This window comes from Lissotriton vulgaris, chromosome 5 (assembly GCF_964263255.1).
Source record: "Lissotriton vulgaris chromosome 5, aLisVul1.2, whole genome shotgun sequence".
NCBI lineage: Eukaryota > Metazoa > Chordata > Amphibia > Caudata > Salamandridae > Lissotriton > Lissotriton vulgaris.
The window spans coordinates 772,285,128-772,298,863 of NC_141693.1; positions in this window are offsets into that span (position 1 = coordinate 772,285,128).

Below are 13,736 nucleotides of genomic sequence, written 5' to 3' on the forward strand. Positions count from 1 at the left end.
TTTTTTTTTTAAGTAGTGTGACGCGTATTATATACTCAGATTTTTACACACTTTATTTTTCGGGTTTTCCAGGAGCGTTTATTTTTTTAAATTAGAATTTTCCGGTTTTGAAGGGTATACTCTGTGGATTACATTGGAGAGGAGTCACCATGGATTTTCTTGTATTTTGTCATTTTTTTGGGGCTTCCTTGGATTGTATGGATATTTTGGATTATTTCGTATGGATTTTTTTACATTGGATTATTTTTGAAGAAGCGACAAAAACTGTAAGAATAAAAAGAAATGTTTTTGGGTGGGAAATCTGTTTAAATGTGTTATATTGCTATGTTATATGTAACAGTTTGAAAGTAAATTATCAAAATTAATTTAGTAAATGTGTTTGTAATTTATTTGATAATTTAATTACAATTTGTTACATATGGTAATGGTAGAAAAGGTGTATTTATAAATGGCTAATGTTTGTATAGTTGTTATATATTTTATAGAATCATTTTAGCTATCATTGAGAGCTATTCTAGTCTTCTGGTACTTGGATAGAGGGTAACTTGGCTTTGGAGTGTGTTATACATTTTTTTGGTTTGTTTAGTTAATTTTGGTCCTATCAGGGTTACTGATTGCTCCATTCGGAGCTCTTGGTAACTCTGTTCTTTTTGTAGGGATTGAATTAATTTGTTAAGGGTAGGTGTTCCTCTGCCTGTGGTTGCTTGGAAGGCGTTATGCCATCCCTCAACTGGGTTGTTTCTTTTTGCTTAGACATTCCACCAGGCTATTTGATATTTAGGTTGTCTTCTATGACCTGATCGGTGTAGCCTTCCTACCCATGTATCTTCGAAGTAGTCAAGCATAGGGCTTAATCTTTCTTCGTTTCTTTTATAGTAGGGGCTGTCTATTAATTGTAGTGCTCTGCAGCGTCTGTTACAGGAACATAGGCTAGAGAGATACGTTTTTTGATTTGATAAGCAAAGGTGCTATCTGGGGCGTATTGGACACTTAGGGCTCGATTCCGATCCGGTAAAAAAAATCCCCCGTACGAATCGTATTCGTAGCCGAATCCGTACGACTTGTAAATACACCGTACGACCCGGCGAGTACGATCCGGACCGGGTGATCAGGACGCCATTCGTATGGTGTGCGTCAGGTAAGGGCGATTGGTACAGAAAAGCACTCAATCACATCCACACCGTACGCCGCGTACCCCCCATGATCGCCGGGGTACGCGCCGTACCCCTGCGATCATGTGGGGTACGCGGCGTACACCCAGCGTACATGGGGTACGGTGCATACCCCATGTATGGGTGTACGCCACGTACCCCACATGATTGCAGGGGTACGGCGCATACCCCGGTGATCATGGGGGTACGCGGCGTCCCCGGAGGGGGGCCTTCTGTACTTGTTTCGGCCCGAACTATGCGTTTACGGCTGTTTCCAGCTCCCATAAAAAAAAGGGTCGTACGTTGCGTACCCGACACGAATCGTACTTGCTGGGTCGTACGAACCAGCCGCGAACCGTTGCGATGTCACGTACAGCGGATTCCGAGTGAGACTCGTACGGATATTTTAGTCGTACGGAGTCCTGTACGACTCGTACGGTCTTTGGCTCCTGGTATGGATCGTACTTCGTCGTACGTACGGGGACGTGTACGGGTACGATTCGTACGGGGAAAATTGCTCCGTACGACGGTTCGGAGCGCATTTTACCCGATCGGAATCGACCCCTTAATGTAGATTTCTGTAGATGTCGCCATATACATTGATTAAAATGATAATAGCAACCTTGTATTGCTTGTATGTGGGTATATTTTTAGGATACTGTTTATCATTGCTTTTTCAAAATCAATGATAATTGTTTGTGGGAAAGAGTCATTAGTTAGTTGTTTGACTTTGGTTAGGATTTCTTGATAGGTAGATTGATGTTTGTTTGGTAGGAGGGCATATAGGAATTGAATATTAGCCTTTTGGAAATGACCATGGATAGTGTACAATTGGTAAAACAGTTTAGGACATACTGCAAAAGTACCATCCATCATCCAAGTTTGGCATTGGTTTAGTTTAGTCATGTTGTCTGCAGTGGCAAACAGTATTATTCTTTTATCTTTTGAGTTGTTGTCATATAGTATAAATGGTTCATTATTATGAGTTACACAGAGTTCAGGGGGAAATTGAACTTCTTCAAACGTTTTAGGTGTGGGAGTAGTTGCTGTAGCTCTTTTTTGTCTAGCTATTGTTCTTTTAAGGGAATCTATACTTGGCCGTTGGCTAGAGGCATGTTGGGGGAGAGCACTTAATTGCTGTTTTAGAATCGTATCAGTAGTAGTGCTAGCTTCTTTAAGGGAATCAACCACTTCTCTAATCTCTATTTCTGTAACATTGGGTGGGTGGTTATGTTCCTTAGTATAAGTTACAGTAGTTTCCTGAGTTATAGCTCTCCCATAACATTTGTTAGAATAGTATTTGGTGCATTTCCAAAAAACTTTCATATCTTTCTGTTTCTCTTGAGTGTATACATATCCCATGTAACACAGAAGCATTTTGCCTTTTTGAGAATACACAAAATTAGCTCTTTCAGTCATATTTGCTTTTTGGTGCTAGGAGAGATTAAAAATTACATTATTAGAAAAGTTTTTAAATCATGTATTTAGTATTATCATAACACTGATTTGCACGTTAATTACTTACCAGTTTATTTCTTTGTTGAATGCAGTTGTTGGTTTTTTTCAAAGTTTTCTTTTTGCTGTATTTTTTCTGTACCTGTTAAGATGGACAAGATGTGTTAGAAGAATGTATATTTCTTAACATTTCTTTGGTTTTGGGTAGCTACCTAGTTTTTCCTTAGTTTTTTTGTCATTTTTTAGATTAGATACTTACTTTTTATATTTTTTCTTTGAAGTGTTGATGTTGTGCAGTTTTTCTATAATTTCTTTTTATCTGTAGAAAATAGAGTAGGAATAAAAGAGATGTTTCAGTTATTTGTTTTCTAAATAGCAGTTAGAAGTTTTAGATTTACGTTTTATCAAGATATAAAGGTGGTAGTACTTACTTTAGATAGGTGTTGCAGCTTTTTGGTAGAAGTAAATCCGTTTTCTTTCAGCAAACTGGCAGAGTTTCGCCTTCCTTTTTTTTGGTGTTTTTTTTGGTATTTCTCTTTTTATAGGGTGTGTTAAATTGTTTGTGAAGGTTTATTGGTTATCCACTTTGATTGCTTGTTCTTATTGGTTTATTTGAATTTTTTACTTGTTTTGGTAATTGTTGTCCTAAAATGGTGGACGCCAATTAGTGTTTTTTTTTATGGGTAAAGCAATTTTTTCAATGTTTAATGGCGTTTTGTTATATTTAAAGAGAAAAAATATTTATTATGTGTATTTAACAATGTATAATTATTTGCAATGTTTTATATGTATTCTAAAATGTATATTTGATGTAAACGTTTTTTTAAAAATGTTGGAAATGTTTTATTGTATGTAGTATCCTTTTAAAAAAAATATAATATGTATATTTGTGAAGTGTATAATTTTTTTTATTAGAAAGCGTATAAAGTCGATGATAATTATTTTTCGATATTATAGTATTCTATATAGTGATGGTCGATATTTTGACGGTGTTTAATGTTAAGGATTGCTGCTCGGTGTTTTTTACATTCGATAATATAGATGGTCGATAATTTTGCAGTCGATAATTTTTTTAATTGATATTGTTGTTTCGATATATTTGTTATTTCTTGTTTAGGTATTGGGAGTCGATATTTTTGTAGTCGATAATTTGACATCGATATTTTGTCTAGTCGATATTCGGTCTGTCGAGGTTATGTCAATGATTCCATTTAACTATATATATCCATATGAAAATAATAACTATTGCAACACCCTTCACTAAAAAACCATATACTAGGTAATTCTTTTTAAAACCACAATTACTATCAATGTTGCTATTAATACCCTTCCATACCTACCGCGTATCTTTGCTGTGCCGTTATAGTTATAATTGCAATCAGAACCTCCCCAAAACAGGGGGTATTCATATGTCTCTATTGCGCAACAGATTTCCTACTATCAAGTTATTTTCACATGTGATATCCAATCACGGGCGCCTACAGGTATTCTTATTCATAGCCAATAACTCCACGAATAGATATGACAATGTGTCCTTCACCTGATGTCAGACTTAAAGTCATTATTATCAGCAGCAAATACCCAAATACATTTCATAAGATAATCTTGGTCATTAATGCAGGGTTTTTTCATTATTGGCTCATTCATCACCAACCTATTTTCTTGGCCATATACTCTATAAAAAACAATCTTATTTAGAATTAGCAGATACTGAAAGAAACAGAAGTTAGAACCACCCTTAATGAGAACAGATACAAGTGGTAAAAAAATCCATTTGTTAATTTAACAGCGAGCACTTCATTTATGTGAATAGCAAATCAGAGGACGCGAATCAGGATTACCCTTTCTGGCATACATAATAAAACTTAATACAGGTACAAATATGCCCTTATTCAACGCACCATCACATTTGGTGAACGACTTTATCACATGAAGTGAGGTCCTGACTCACTGATAGGTCACACACTAATACATGTAGGTATCTAAAACCCACATGAAGTGAGGTCCTGACTCACTGATAGGTCACACACTAATACATGTAGGTATCTAAAACCCAAGTAAATGTACAATATCGTAAAAAAATATACAATATGGGAAAGAGAAGGAGAAAAGAGGGGAAATACCTCCTGACTTATATTGCACATCATGAATAGAACATACATATTTAAGAATGTTTCTTCAGTTTATCCATCGGAAGAACAGATTTTTCTTAAACTCAGAATAATATTCAATAAAGCATACCTACGTCTGCAATTCCTATGCACCAATTACAGTTTTTCATGGATTTCAGTAATACACATACAGCATTCTTGAGCAAGACAATACAGAGAGCCCATCACAACAAATAATGCATTTCATTATCCGAGTTTAGCCCAGATTTCACTGCTCAAATATCCAGAGAGCCTCCAACTGTTTTAGACGTAACTCCTTGTTTCTACCCCTTCTATGAGGGGGAACATAGTCAATTGCATTGAACTTAAAATTAACTTTTGGGATGGCATAGTCACAGATGTGGGCCCCAAGGGCATTAGTACCATCATTTCTAGAGAAGGCTCTCCTATGTTCCTGGATGCGCACAAGTAATTGTCTCACTGTACTGCCAACATTTATTTCAGAACAATTACAAACAATTACATAATTTACATATGTTGACTGGCAGTTCAGAAATTGTTTCACCTCATATGTATATCTACTATTGAATGTGAAGCAGAAGGTCTTATTCATGCCCATATGACACACATTACAATTTCCAGAGATATAAAAACCCTTTGGAGGTCTGAGACACGTATTGGCAGCATTCGGTCTAATAGCTGTGTAACTAGGAGATAGTGCCTTTGGCAAAGTGGCAGATCTTTTGTAGCTGATGGAGGGTTTATCACACAACAAGGAACCTACACCGGGACGCCAGACTCTCATTATTGGGAATCATCTTCTTAGCTTTTGCTTTCAGTGTGTCCGTTCTCTTGGCATGTCTGACCCTTTTCAATGCTTGATTGAGTTCTTGATCCCTATACCCCCTATTTTTGAGGTGTTGTAGGGTTTCCTGTGCTCGCTTTTCAAAATGTGTGTCATCACTACAATTTCGACGAACCCGGATTAATTCTCCAAATGGAATAGCATGTTTGGTACTGGCTGAATGGGCACCATCAAAATGCAATGTGCTGTTCACAGCAGTCTCTTTCTATACATAGAGGTTTGTAATTCACTATGCTCTACATACAGTTCCAAGTCTAAGAATTGGATTTTGGTCTTAGAAATATTGTAACAGGTTATTTTCGGAGCTCGTCCAGATTATAAAAACATCCTCTATGTAATGCGGCCATCAAAAGGACATCCTCTGTCCATGTTCCTGCATGATGGGACCAAACATAGATTTTCTAAAACCATCCCTTGAATAAATTTGCATAGGATGGCACAAATTTTGATCCCGTCGCTGTACCCTGCTGTTGATGGTTCCAGTCTTGATTGAACTAAAAAAAAGTTGTTACTTAAAATTAGATCAATCATTTCTAAGATTATGGCATTGTGTTCCAATAAACCCGCCATTCTAGTGGAAAGAAAGTGATCCATTGCTATACGGTCGAACTCCTTCTTGATGCATGTATAGAGGGACTCCACATCCATGGTCACCAACCACATTGTGTCGTCCCACTTTACATCATCTATCTTATTCAGAATGTCCTTTGTGTCCTGAATATAGGACAGATGTTCAGTTAAAGAGCCGTTACCAGCTATTATTGGGCGACCTGGAAGCAAGTTCTCCTTTTTGTGTACCTTCGGTAGAAGATACAAACAGGCAGATCTAGGATGTACGATCTTAAGGTATTGATATTCTGAGTCTGACAGGAGCCCTACTTCTTTCCAGTGTGCTAGATGAATATTAATCATCATCATTGCTTCTGGACAGGGATTACCTCCCATCTTCTTGCAACAGTCTTCATTGCTCAGTTGTCCTTTGGCTGCCTGTTTGTACTCAGATCTATTCATAATGACCTAATTTCCTCCCTTGTCAGCCTCATGGATGTGGGCAACTTTGACCTAAACCATAAAAGTGTGTCTGTAAATTGTGTATAGCTAGGTAGTGCAGCTTTGACTGCCTTCTTTCCTGTTTCTGTGCTCAAATGATTTTAGCAGGAAAGTACCAATTCGCCAGCTGGGGGAATCATGTATAGGAACTGGAACAAGAAAAATATCAGCACATACTATTGGAACAATCAAATATTAAAAAAATACAGCTGCTGGGAAAGTCCATACTAAGGGGCACGATGCCTGCTGCAGCCCCCAAACATTTTACAACCTGAGAATGGGCTCTGCCTCCACGAATCCCCTGACGGGGCGTAGAATGACTAAGGAAGCAAAGGAAGTGCACCACACAAATGAGTGGAGCTGGCTGGCACCAAACTTGGCAGGATTACAAGCATATTGCTCCTAACACAATGGGACCAAATAAGCCCTTATGCATAAAACATGGCACTCTAAAAATAATCTCCTGGAATGTATTTGGGCTCAAAACAATGTTAAATACCTGTGCTGCTTTTAAATTCCTGCAGACAGGGGATCTACTCTGTCTACAGGAAACCTGGCTACTGTCACCGCTGCTAATCCCAGGCTTTGTGGGGTTCCAACACCCAGCCAAAAAGCGCAATTTTTTTGTGAGACAGTCTGGCAACCTTTCCATTTATGTAAGTTTGACAGTGGTGCTAAAGGCAGAAAAATCCTCTATCTGCATGGACATGGTGGAGGCGGAGCATTTATAAGGTCTGAAACTGAATTAGGATTAGCAATTTTATTGTTAAATGTGTATTTTACCTGTAAGGATAGCCCTAGACAATGCAAGATGAAAGAACTGGTCGGGATGCTGGAAGATCTACTCCCTAAGATATCCAAACAGCGGGATAATAATAGCCGGAGAATTTAACACCCATAAACTGGCAACTGATAAAGCATCCACTTTACCAAGGGACCAAGCCAGTAACATGTTAAACTCATTTTACCGACACATCATATGAGGTCCGCTCAAGACGCTATCTCTGCCCGAGCAAGACACAATTTGTTCAGTAATATGTCAACTATGGACTATGTCTTCATGAGCAATTTTCTCTGTGAACAAATCCTTGAGTCCACACTATTACATCAGCAGGCAAGTGACCATCTTCCGCTTATTACTGTACTCTCCCTTCAGGCAGGCGGTCCTCACTTCGTAAATGCCCTGGGCTTGCTTACCAGGGAAAAGGTCACACGTTACAAAAAAGATTAAAGTGGAATAAAATTGATACGTCGTGTCTTTAAAAATAATTGGCTACCGGATAACAATAACTGTACAGGGGAGAACATATTTAAGAAAAAGGCTTTCTATGGTGGTAGATTTGTATTTATTTAACAAGAAATAGAGAGCAAAGGGATTTTATCCACTTGAGTGTACGGAAGGGTACTCCCAGTCCCCTGGTTCAATAGCTATATAACAAATAGAAGGAGTACCACCAAAGATGAGGCTAAACAGCCAGTATTGGTGGAATGAGACCCTGATTTGGAAGAAGAAGTCCTTCTTTGTTTTTTAAGGAACCCCTCACTCACCGACCTGGTCGGTGACATGCTTCATCATCGGGGCCACCTTGACAGCCGAGTGCCGTCAAGGTGTGCTGCGACACCTGAAAATACAGTGGAGCGGGTATGTGAGTGATGAATGTGAAAAAAAGGTCAGTGGGTTAAAAATTGTCCTGGTATGACTTAATATTATTTATTCTAAGGCTACTGGACAATGTTAAAATAGTGTGTGTAGATACAATGAAGGCTTTAATAGGACCTAGTGTATCTGAGGTATGTGATAGGTCTACATGTTTCAAACCATAGGTGGGAGTTACCGGTTTTTCTTCAGGACCATAAAAAATGAAAGGAGTTGGGTGGTCAGGGTACACTAACGCACTGCCATACCTGCAACCCTCTCAGGAACCTAGATAGCAAGTTTGCTAAATGGGTAAAAAGAATTGCAACCAAGTATGGTTACAAAAAATGGCAAAAACTTCTCAGTGGAGAAATGCTTGCTGCACGGGGATTGAGGGGAGGCAGCAGAGCTCAAAAACGTATTAGTTTTTCAGCATTACGAGCGACTTCTCACCTAGTCCGCCCCTCCGCGCACCCAGATTTGTATTACCTGCTATAAGGCAGGCCACCCAACTTCCAGTCTGTGCGTAAAGAAAAGGCGTGCTGTCGACATAAACTGCATTGTACAAAGATAACCCAAAGCAAAGGAACACTGAGGCAGGCTACCTATGACTACAAATGGTCTGAGGGAGAAGGGAAGCACCGCAAGTGGATCTCAGTTAGGAAAGCACATAAGAGAAGCATATGTTACTTTAAAAAATAACATGAAGAATCACAATGGCTATATGTTTTATTTATTTATTTTTGGAGTTTTCTATAGCGCTGGCCAGACCCGAGGGTATCGGAGCGCTTTACAATCAAGCTACAGGGAACGGTTGCATAATAATATATCAAGGAAAAGAGATTCATGTAAGATCAAGGATTAACATAGTTAATTGGCGCCTGAGGGGCGAGTTTGAGGTAGTGGGTTAGAGGTAGTCATAGTTGCAGGGTGAGCTGCTGAGGTAGAGTTCGGGAATGCCCGGTTGAGGTAGAGGATTTTGAGGCGTCTCTTGAAGTCTTGAAATGAAGTCGTAGTCCTGATGTCAACTGGGATGGAGTTCCAGATTTTTGGGGCGTTGCCGGCAAACGAGCGCGTTGCGGTTTTTTGTTTCCGGGTTTTCATGGGGATGAGTAGTAGGGTGTTCGAGCTTCTGAGGTTTCTGGACTGGCCCGCCTTCCTGAGCTTGGAGGCTAGGTATTCCGGTTTCCCTGTGTGCAAGGCTTTGTGTGTCAGACAAGCTGTTCTGAAGCTGGCGCGCATTTCCATTGGGAGCCATTTTAAGTCTTTAAGTGCTGGGGAAATGTGGTCGAATTTCTTTGCCCCTGAGACCATTCTGGCGGCTGCATTGAGGGTTGTTTTCATTGGCGCTAGGTGTGATAGGGCTGTGCCTGTTAAGGTTGCGATTCCATAGTCCAGTCTGGATAGCACCAAAGATTGGGTGGCTATTTGGAGATCCCTCTGCGGGATGTGAGGTTTGATTTTGTTGAGGAGTTTCAGATTAAGGAAGGCGCTCTTTGCGGAGTTCTTGATGTGGTTCGTCATTGAAAGTTTATGGTCAAGGGTGATTCCGAGAGACTTTACTGAGTTAGTCAGAGTGAGATTCCCACTGAGAGCGTCAATAGCTTTCATCCATTCCGTGATTTGGGGGTTGTCATCTTTGTTGGAGATGAGGAGAAGTTCTGTTTTTCCTTGATTGAGTTTGAGATGGTTTTTCCCTAGCCAGGCTTGGATTTCTTTGAGTGTGTTATTGAGCTTTAGAATGTCTTTGAGGGAGGTCGTTTCTATGTAGATCTGTGTGTCATCTGCATAAAGATGGAAGGGGATGTTTGCTTTCTTCAGTATGATGGTGAGGGGTACCATGTATATGTTGAATAGTTGCGGGGAGAGAACAGATCCTTGGGGAACCCCTCTGGTGACGGGGAGGGGGTCGGATGTGAAGGTTTTTATTTTGACTCTTTGGAAGCGGTTCTGGAGGAAGGAGTCAAACCATTGCAGGACCATATTGTTTGCACCTACTTTTTCCTTAAGGGACTTGATGAGGAGCTTGTGGTCAACCGTGTCGAATGCCGCTGACAGGTCGAGGAGAATGAGTAGGCAGCACTGGTCTGCGTCAAGGGAGTTGCGTATGTCGTCTACTATGTTCAGGATTGCGGTTTCAGTACTATATCCTTTTCTGAAGCCAGATTGATTATGGTCCAGGAGGTTGATGTTATTAAGCTGGTTGTTGAGTTGGCGTAGTACACATTTTTCTAGGATTTTTGCTAGAAAAGGCAGACTTGAGACTGGTCTGAAGTTGTTGAGGTCGTTGGGGTCTAAGCCTGGTTTCTTCAGGAGGGGAGTTACCTGGCCGACTTTGAGGCAGTCCGGGATGGTGCCAGTCTTTAGGGACCTGTTGATGATTTCACACCAGAGTGGCGCGAGAGTGCGTTTGAGGTCTTTGGCCATTTGGGAGGGTATGGGATCGAGGTTGTGGGAAGAGGGTTTGGAGGATGAGATTAGATTGAGGATCTCGGCTTCATGGACAAGGTCGAAGGAAGACCAGGTGTTAGCGGTGGGGACAGTGGAGGTGGTTTCTGTAGTTGTTGGAATGATGCTGGTAGACAAGGGAGGGCTGGTGTCTAGTGATAGTTCGATCCTGGCTATTTTATCGTTGAAGAAGGTGACGAAGTTGTCACATAGAGTTTTGGAGGGCTGTACAAGGGCAATTGTTGGCTTGGATGTTTGTTTTTTGATGATGTCAAAGAGTTCTCTGGGTCTATTTTTAGCCTTGTCCAGCGCATTGCAGAAGAAGTTTGTTTTTTCGTTGTTGATACTGTTTTTGTACCTTCTTCGTACTTCCCTGAGTTCCCTGCGATGGATGGTGGAGGGGTTCTTTCTCCAGTGTCGCTCTGTGGCTCTGAGCAGTCTCCTCTCCTTATTGATGTCTTTGTTAAACCAAGTTCTTGATGGTATATTCCTTTGCTTTTTCCGTTTAAGGGGTGCCAGTTGGTTTAGGATGTTGGACGTGGTCGTGTTGTAGTGTGAGGTGAGTTCGGTAGCTGATAGTCCTTCTGTGGAGATTGGTAGGGCGGAGGCTATTCTTGCTTCTAGTTCTGAGATGTTAATTTGTGATAGGTTTCTGGACCATGTGGGGGGGGTTTCGGTGGGGGGGCAAGACTGGATCCCTTGGGAAAGTTGAAATAGGATTAGGTGGTGGTCCGACCAGTCTACCGGGAGGATGTGGTCGATGGAGATTGCATCATGGCGGGCGATGATGGCGTCTAGGATCGCCCCTTTGTAGTGGGTCTCTTCTGTGCAGTGTTGGGAGAGGTTGTTGGAGTGCAGAAGATCGTTTAGGGATTTAATAGTGGCATTGTTCTCATTGTTCCAATGTAGATTAAGATCCCCCAGAATGAGGGTTTCGGACTCTTTGAGAGAGCAGTTGGCGATCAGGTTTGAAAGTTGCTCCGTGAATGTGGCGTTGTTACCTGGAGGATGATATAGTAGGTGGCATTGTGTTAAATGGTTGTCGCTGGTTTTGATGTTAGTTGTCAGGCATTCAAAGGAGTTGTAGTCAAAAGTGTTAGCTTCAGCCACCGAGAGGGCGTTCTTGTGGATGATTGCCACGCCTCCACCTTTTTTCTGGTTCTTTCTATCTTTGTTGATGATGGAGTAGCCTGGTGGGACAAGCATATCTAGGGTAGGTGTTGAAGAATCATTGAGCCATGTCTCCGTGATGAATGCTATGTCTGTGTTGTGGTTGAGGATGGTCTCTGCTAGCTCTGTGGAGTGTCTGGTGGCCGATCTGCAGTTTATGAGTAGGCAGTTGGTCCCGGGGGGGTCTTTTTTTGTAGGTTCGGTGGGAATGGTGATGAGGGAGATCGGGGGTCTCGGAGGTCTGCGTGTGGGATTATCGTTTCTTAGACTGGTAATTACCTGAATAGAGGACTGGGAGGGTCGGGTGGTGAGGTTGGTGTAAGAGGCAGCCGATTCGGGTTTTAGACTTTTAAAACAAAGCAGACAATCTGATTTTTGGCAAAATATTAACACACTCAAAGGGCACGGCCACAGTAGATGCAATTGATCAATCATGTGAAAACACTGTGCTGCAAGCTGAATGTCAGAACCTGTGCAAATATCCAACTGTTTTCAGGAACTAGCAGCCAACAGAATGAAACTGGAGCCCAAACCAGGGTACGGCAACCGACAGGTGAAGATGCACACAAATCCATGGAAGTGCACAGCCGCATGTTATCAATACTAAAGAACATCAGAAGTAATGGAGCCCCCATCCTGAACGGCCCACCAGGTCAATATTCAAGGAGGACAATGACTTCTGGGTGGCTTTGCTTACCCTGTTATAGCAGTTCTGCACGATTAATGCAATAATTCCTGAAGACTGGAAATATTCCTCAATACAACTAATACATAAAAAGCGTGACACATCAGAACTGACCAATTACAGGATGATAGCTCTGTTAGATGTTGAGGCTAAGGCATATACAAGTTTCCTTTTACAGGAATTATAAAATTAAGTCAGGGGTGAAAGTATACTCTCGGTGTACCAATCAGGCTTTAGAGCCAGAGCCACGACACTGGACAACATTTTAGTTCTGGCTTAAATAGCTGAGCAGACTGCCCATGTAAGACAAAGCCCTGTCTTTGCTTGTTTTGTGGACTATTCTGCAGCTTCTAATTGTGTCAACAGCAACAATATTTGGTTGAAACTGCAAAACTGGGGGATTCCACGCACACTGCTGAACGTCATTACCGCACTGTATTCCCAAACCTGGGTACAGGTCAAGCTCATGCAGAATACAGCGACAAAAACAGTGTACACAGACCAAGGGCTTAAACAAGGCTGTGTACTGGCACCTCAACTTTTTAATTTGTACACTGCGGACCTAAGTCGTTATCATCTGCTAACTTGCTCATGCCAAAAATCGATCCACCTAGTTTGTTTTTTGATGCAGTATGCAGATGATATGGCACTTATGGACCACACAATTATGGGACGATAAAAAAAACTTGGAAGCGTTAAGCTCTTATTAGAACGCCAATGAGCTAGTGGTCAGTGCCAATAAAACAAAGATTGTTATTTTAAGGAGCTACGCCGATAAATTGAAATGTCATTGGAGATTGGGCTACCTAAAGAATATCACAGCCGCCAAGTATAGCTATTTAGGGGTTTGGTTTATGAGCAAGGGTAAGCCCAATCAACGCATTTCTTCTATAAAAGCAAAGGCCAAGGCGGTGATGTATGCCATGTGTAAACTCAATGCTAAATTGTACGGTCCATCTACTGAGGGAATTCGAAAGTTAATAAGAGCTAAGGTACTTCCTTCGATCTCTTATGGGCAACTATTCTTCCCTGGAGCACTGGTATATACTGTGGAGACCGCCCAGTGAGCGCCTCCAAACAGATCTTCCAAATTCCTGCCCATGCCCAGAACACCTTGGCCCGGCTGGAGCTTGGTTTAAATAAACATTCTTTTGAAAATTGCCCA